The sequence below is a fragment of the Chenopodium album genome, chromosome 15 (assembly GCF_948465745.1).
Source record: "Chenopodium album chromosome 15, dcCheAlbu1.1, whole genome shotgun sequence".
NCBI lineage: Eukaryota > Viridiplantae > Streptophyta > Magnoliopsida > Caryophyllales > Amaranthaceae > Chenopodium > Chenopodium album.
Window position 1 is genome coordinate 23,406,863 of NC_137848.1, and position 6,221 is coordinate 23,413,083.

General features: G+C 39.1%; 1 non-coding gene across 1 annotated transcript; it reads left to right on the forward strand.

Moving 5' to 3' along the window:
• The first annotated feature begins 250 nt into the window (after positions 1 to 250).
• On the forward strand, positions 251 to 356 carry LOC145583696 (small nucleolar RNA R71). Its single transcript, XR_014100295.1, has one exon. It is a non-coding gene; the product is annotated as a small nucleolar RNA R71 (small nucleolar RNA).
• The last annotated feature ends 5,865 nt before the right edge of the window (positions 357 to 6,221 follow it).

The following is a 6,221-nucleotide window of genomic DNA, read 5'->3' on the forward strand; positions in this document are numbered from 1 at the left end:
CGAAATTTGCGTGGACAAATTGTTGATAGCATTGGGTTGATCGATCGAGCATCCCGTGGTGCTACTCTTATTTATCGGCTCTTTCTCACCCTCTTGCCAATCCATGTAGTGTCTCACTACATCCTCAATAATATCAACAACTTCTTCCTCGGTCTTGTTTATTATTGGGCCTCCGGCTCCGACATCAAGACTTGACCTCCCTTGAGGACTCAAATCACCATAAAAGATTTGAATGATTTGGTAAGTGGGGATTCCATGGTGAGGACACTCTCTTTGATATTCCTTGTACCTCTCCCATGCTTCATAGAGGCTTTCACTAGTCCTTTGCTTGAAACCTTGAATCAAAGCTCTAGCCTCTGCCTTTTTCTTTTGAGGGAAGAAATGAGAAAGAAATTATTTAGTGACTTCATCCCAAGTTCTCAAGGAATTAGGCTTCACTTCCTTATCTAGCCACTCTTGAGCTCTTCCAATTAGAGAGAAAGAAAATAGCTTAAGCCTTATGAATTCTTGTGCGACCCCGCTCACTTTAATTGTGTTGCAATATTTCTCGAATTCCTTAAGATGATTGAGGGGACTTTCATTCGTTCCACCACTATATTGTCGCCTTTCAATCAAAGTTATCATTGCCGGCTTGATTTCAAAGTCATTTTTCGGAATTGAAGATGAAGCAATCCCGCTCTCATACTTATATGCACCCGGAGTTCCCAACTCCTTCAATGTCACTCTTGGGACTTCTCCCATGTTCTCTTGCACACACAATCTCAAAGGAAAATATTAGTAGCATCGGCTACAAATGTAGCCTAAAGAGAAAAATCTTTTTGTATTTTTGAAATAAAATGAAATAGACTCAACAACAATAGCAAACAACTATGCCACTCCCCGGCAACGGCGCCATTTTGATGAGAGGTGGATTCTAGGTCGTTGAAACTAAAATTCCTCCAATCAAACTAAATTTGTAACCAAACCTACACCTAGTAATAGGGAAAGTTCGGGTCGAACCACTAGGAATGGGGGGAAATTAGCTATTGCCAAAGTCAAGCTATTTCGAAGCATAAGAGATAGTGTAGGGTATCTAAATCAACTAAACAAACAAAATAAATCACAAAGTAAATCAATATATCAAACACTAGGGAGTTAGGATCCACATGCACTTGCAATGAACACACACTAATTGGGTTAGAGATTGATTAATTCGATTATTGCGAAGGAAGATAGACGATGCAATCAAAAGAGCTCGACAAGCTATCTCCTAGAGGTCTAACTAGCGCCAACTACGAAAGACTCTGATTAGGAAAGTCACAAACCAAGCTCAATCGATCAATGTGAGCTACAAATCAATGGTCCGTATCAATGTAGACACACAATGCAATCTAGCATGAAGAACAAGGTTGATCACTCCTTCCAATCCATACACATGCACAAAATCAATCAACCAATTCAATCAAAATGCTAAATCAATCAAAAATCCCCCAATTAGCTAATGATCCATCACTAATACATGCTCCACCACATCCCTAGCAAGCAAACTACTCACAATCCATTAAAGAAATTAAGAACAAAGCTATACTATTCATCAAATTCATCAACATCATTCCAATCAAACCAATTCTATCAAACAATCAATAAGCTCGAACAATCAACAAAATAATTGAAATTAAAAAGTAAAGATTGAATTAAAGTAAAGAAGATTCTTACAAACTTGATCAAATCAAAGGAAATGTACTTGAATTCAAACCAATTCCAACTATCATCAATCATTAACCATCAATCTTCAATGTTTTTCTCTCTCTCTAAAATCTAGAGTTTCTCTCTCTATGAAAACCTAATTCTAATTCTAAGCTTTTCTAATTTTTTTCTCTCTAAAAATGAAGAGAAAACTATATAGAGTAAAACTAACAAAGGAGAAAGTAGTTAGTCGTCCCAAAAGAACCCGTATAGGTACGGCCTTTACTTGGAAGATGCGCGGCCGTGAGAATAAGGGTACGGAACAGGGGAAGCAGCAAGCGTGCCTACGCCACTAGGCCGCGCGCCCGTGATATGGTCGCGTGCGCCCGCGCCTGGGAGCAAGACAGGTCTCTTCCTCTTCATTTTGATGCTCCTCGTGCGCTCCACTTGGTGTGCTTGATGAACACAGAACATGGCAGATCCTAAAACACCATGATGGTGGGTTCAACACCATAATTGGTGCCCCCACGGCTTGAATGCACGGCCTGAAGAAGCATGAAACTTGCACATTTCCAATCTTGGGCTTCAAATGAAAGACACTAAGATCCCCCAATCATTGCAAAACTCGGGAAGAGACCTCGAGAACGAACTTCTCCTGAAAGTAAAAGAAAACAAACAAATAAAGGGGAAAAAGGCGAAATAAACAAAGAAATGCATGAAATTGGAAAATCTAATAAGGAAAATGCAAACCAAAGAAATAAAGAGAAAAATTAAGGAAAAGGGAATAAAAAGGGCTACAAAAGAGAATGAAAATCACCCTAAAAGGGATCAAATGAGTGCCATAAATGACTCTCATCACAATGATGTTGTCAAACAACTTAAGGAGACTAAGGTCGAGATGAACGTATGGAAATTACTAGCAACATCCCGTGAGCATAGAGTCGCGGTAATGGATGCCTTGGCTAAAGTAGGAATAGATTGAGAAACCACTCCTGAGGGGTTAGCTAACTTCCTCACGAATGATTTCCCTAGTCCCATTAATTTAATCACCTTTTCTGATAAGGAATTACCTCCTAAAGGTGATAAACACAATAACGCCTTAAACCTCACAGTAATCTGCAAGAGGATGAATGTCCCAATTACTTTTGTAGATAATGGGTCAGCAACTAATGTTTGCCCACTTCAAACTATAAGGATGTTAGGAATAAGAGATGAAGACTTATCTCCATCTATGCAAGGCATAAGAGCTTATGACAACACTCGTCGCCAAGCCCTTGGAACCATAACGATGAATGTCACGGCTGGAGTTATTGAGCATGCTACTACTTTTCAAGTGGTAGACATTAAAGCCTCGTTCAACTTGTTATTGGAACGCCCTTGGCTTCATGACCTTAAGGTCGTCCCTTCATCAACAAATAAAGGCTATAATTGGAGGAATTCCCGTCACAATCACTGCTTCCCCAATGAGGATCAAAGCAATAGACAAACCCCTCACAAATGTGGAGCATGACGAGAATGATGAAGATTTATGGGGATTCAATGCTGAAGAGGTCTCTTTCATCGACGAAGACGAGAAGACCCTTCTTCACTACGACCTCCATTCAAACATGATAGTCAATGACATACTCCGAAAGCAAGGACACTTTCCTAGAATGACTCTAGGAAAGAAGAAAGGAGTAGCAACACAAATGGGATCGCATGGCCTTCCTAAATTAGATACTTTTGGACTTGGTTTCAAACTGACTCCGAAAGACTATAAGCAAGCCCGGGAAAAGATTAATGCACGGAGGAATGCTCATACTCAAAAGAAAGCAATCCTAATGGACCAATATCCTCTCGCTCTAAATGGTCAATTCATAAGAGAGGGTGAGGACTATCCATGTTACGAATTCCTTGAGCCCTCCGTCAAAGATGGGATAAGACAACCAAGATTCGAAATCTTCTTGGATTGCAATTTCGTAGACGATATTCCAACCCCTATTCACAAAGAGAAAGTACCCCCATGTTTTGACTTTAATGTCATGGAATTATTCTTTGGCTACGAGAAAAATGAGCCAAGCGTATCGACGATAATTCTGCGCTTATCCAAACGGCCTTGCAAAGCGAAGATTTTGACCCCACAAAGCTCATTACTCTTGCAGAAGGATTAGTGCGAGGATGGCGAAAGACTATGAAGGTGACTACACCAAGTGGAAGAAAGATCTCCATAACAACAGGACAAGGATCAATGTTCAACCAGTCTAAATCATCTGAGTTTGAGTCTAAGTCTGAACTCAAGTCTTCTATAGTCGAGTCCTCTAAACCTTCTATAGTAGCAGCTCCTTCTCTCCCTTATACTTCAAAATCTACTCCTAGGATAGTCAATAGTCAAGTCCCAACGAACATTTCCTTATTTGATGTAATGATTTCTGAATTCAATAACATGTCTTCTTTCGCTTACTCCTCATGTCATTCCTTTACTCAAGATGACGAGCATTGCTTAACTAATAATGAAAGTGATAAAGAAATAATTAAGGCAATGAAAACGCTTGAAAACAAGACACCAGTAATTGAAGACGCCAAAACGGTTGATATCTCAAAAGATCTAACCATTAAAAGAGAAGTTAAAATTGGTCTAACTCTTAGTAAAGAAGAAAAAACGATTTAATTAATCTAATAAAAGAATTTATCGATGTATTTGCTTGGTCATATGGAGATATGCCAAGAATAAATAGAGAAATATGTATATGCTTGGTCATATGAAGATATGCAAATGTGGTGCCAGTTCCTAAGAAAGATGGAAGGGTAAGAATGTGTGTCGACTACAAAGATCTAAATAAGGCAAGTCTAAAGGACGACTTCCCTTTACCACACATCGACATTTTAGTAGATAACACGGCAAATCATGCACTTCTCTCGTTTATGGATGGATACGCAGGGTACAACCAAATTCTCATGGCTGAAGAAGACATGGAAAAGACTACATTCATAACACCTTCGGGCACTTACTGTTACACAGTAATGCCATTCGGGTTGAAAAACACGGATGCCACTTACTCCATGATATGATGCATAAAGAAGTTAAAGTCTATGTGGACGATATGATTGTGAAATCAAAAGACCGTCTAAGACACCAAGTAGCCCTAAGAAAATTCTTCAAAAGGCTAATAAAATACAACATGAGGCTAAACCCAGCCAAGTGTGCTTTTGGAGTCACCTCAGGGAAACTCTTAGGCTATGTCATTAATTCTAGAGGGATAGATGACGTAGGGAAAATGTAGGTCGTTATCTAATCTTCCCTAGAGCCAAACAAATTTATAAACACTTAATAAACCTAAATACTAGTATAGAGGTAAGTCAAGGGTCGAACCCAAAGGAACGGTAATGTTCAAGCACTCTCAATTATGCGCTTAAGCTAGGTCGAAATGAAAGGTAAGAGGTAACACTAACAACTAACAAAACAAACAACCTAACAAATAAAACACTAGGAATGGGATCAACAAGTAATCATGACAATTGCAGCAACTTGAGAAGATCATGCCAATCAAAGGTTGTGAAGACTAATGATAGGAGCTATCAATTGGAATCAAAGAGCTATCTCCTAATTGTTAATCTAGGGTTCACTATGAATAACAAACTAAGAGAATCACATTCCAAACCAATCAATAATTGCAATTCCTAAATTAATTGGTCATGTCATTAGCAATTACAATGCAATCTAACATAATTCTCAAGGCCTAATCGAATTACACACATGCAAACCTTCATTAATCACTTTAATCTCAACAATCAATCAACAGAATTACTAAATTAATCACAATCAATCAATCATACAAGTTTCACCCAATTCCTAGCCAAACAACTACTCAAGAATCATCATCTATCAACAATCAACTAAAGAAATCAAGAATCAACAAAATATCAAGAACAATTCCACTATCAAGAATCAAACATCAAAATTAAACCAAACAAACATGAAATTAAACAAAGCAATAAGATGATATAGAGTGAGAAATGCTCATTAATTGATTAAGAAGATCTTCAATACAATTGTCACCGTTAAATCTTCAATCTCTCAAACCACCATTGAAATCCCTCACTTTCTTTCTCTAAAACTAGTCCTAAATAATCTCTAAAACTAGAGAGAGAAGCTCTCAACCTAAGCTAAGATATGAGATAGAAATTCTAAGCTAGTCTAAAGTTCATCCTCTAAAATAGAAAGGTCAAGGTTATTTTATAATAAAACGAGCGAAGGGAAGCAGAGTAGGCCGTGTGAACACACCACCTTCTTGTGCGCACACACAGCAAGGCACAGAGAAGGCCGTGCGCACGCACTAGCCACTCTGTGCGCACGCACAGCAGGGTGTACGCGCACGCACATAAGGGACTGCTAGCACGCACCCCTGCTATGATGCACAAGGCTTAGCTCCCCTTGCTTGCTCGATCGATCTTCGCGCTCCCGAGCATCCCTATCATCGGTGCACTCGAGACGATGCCCGAGAGGAGGGAAGCCTTTTATTCTTTAAGCACATGTACACTACGAACCAAAACATTGCTTCCATGGAGCTTGTGCTTGC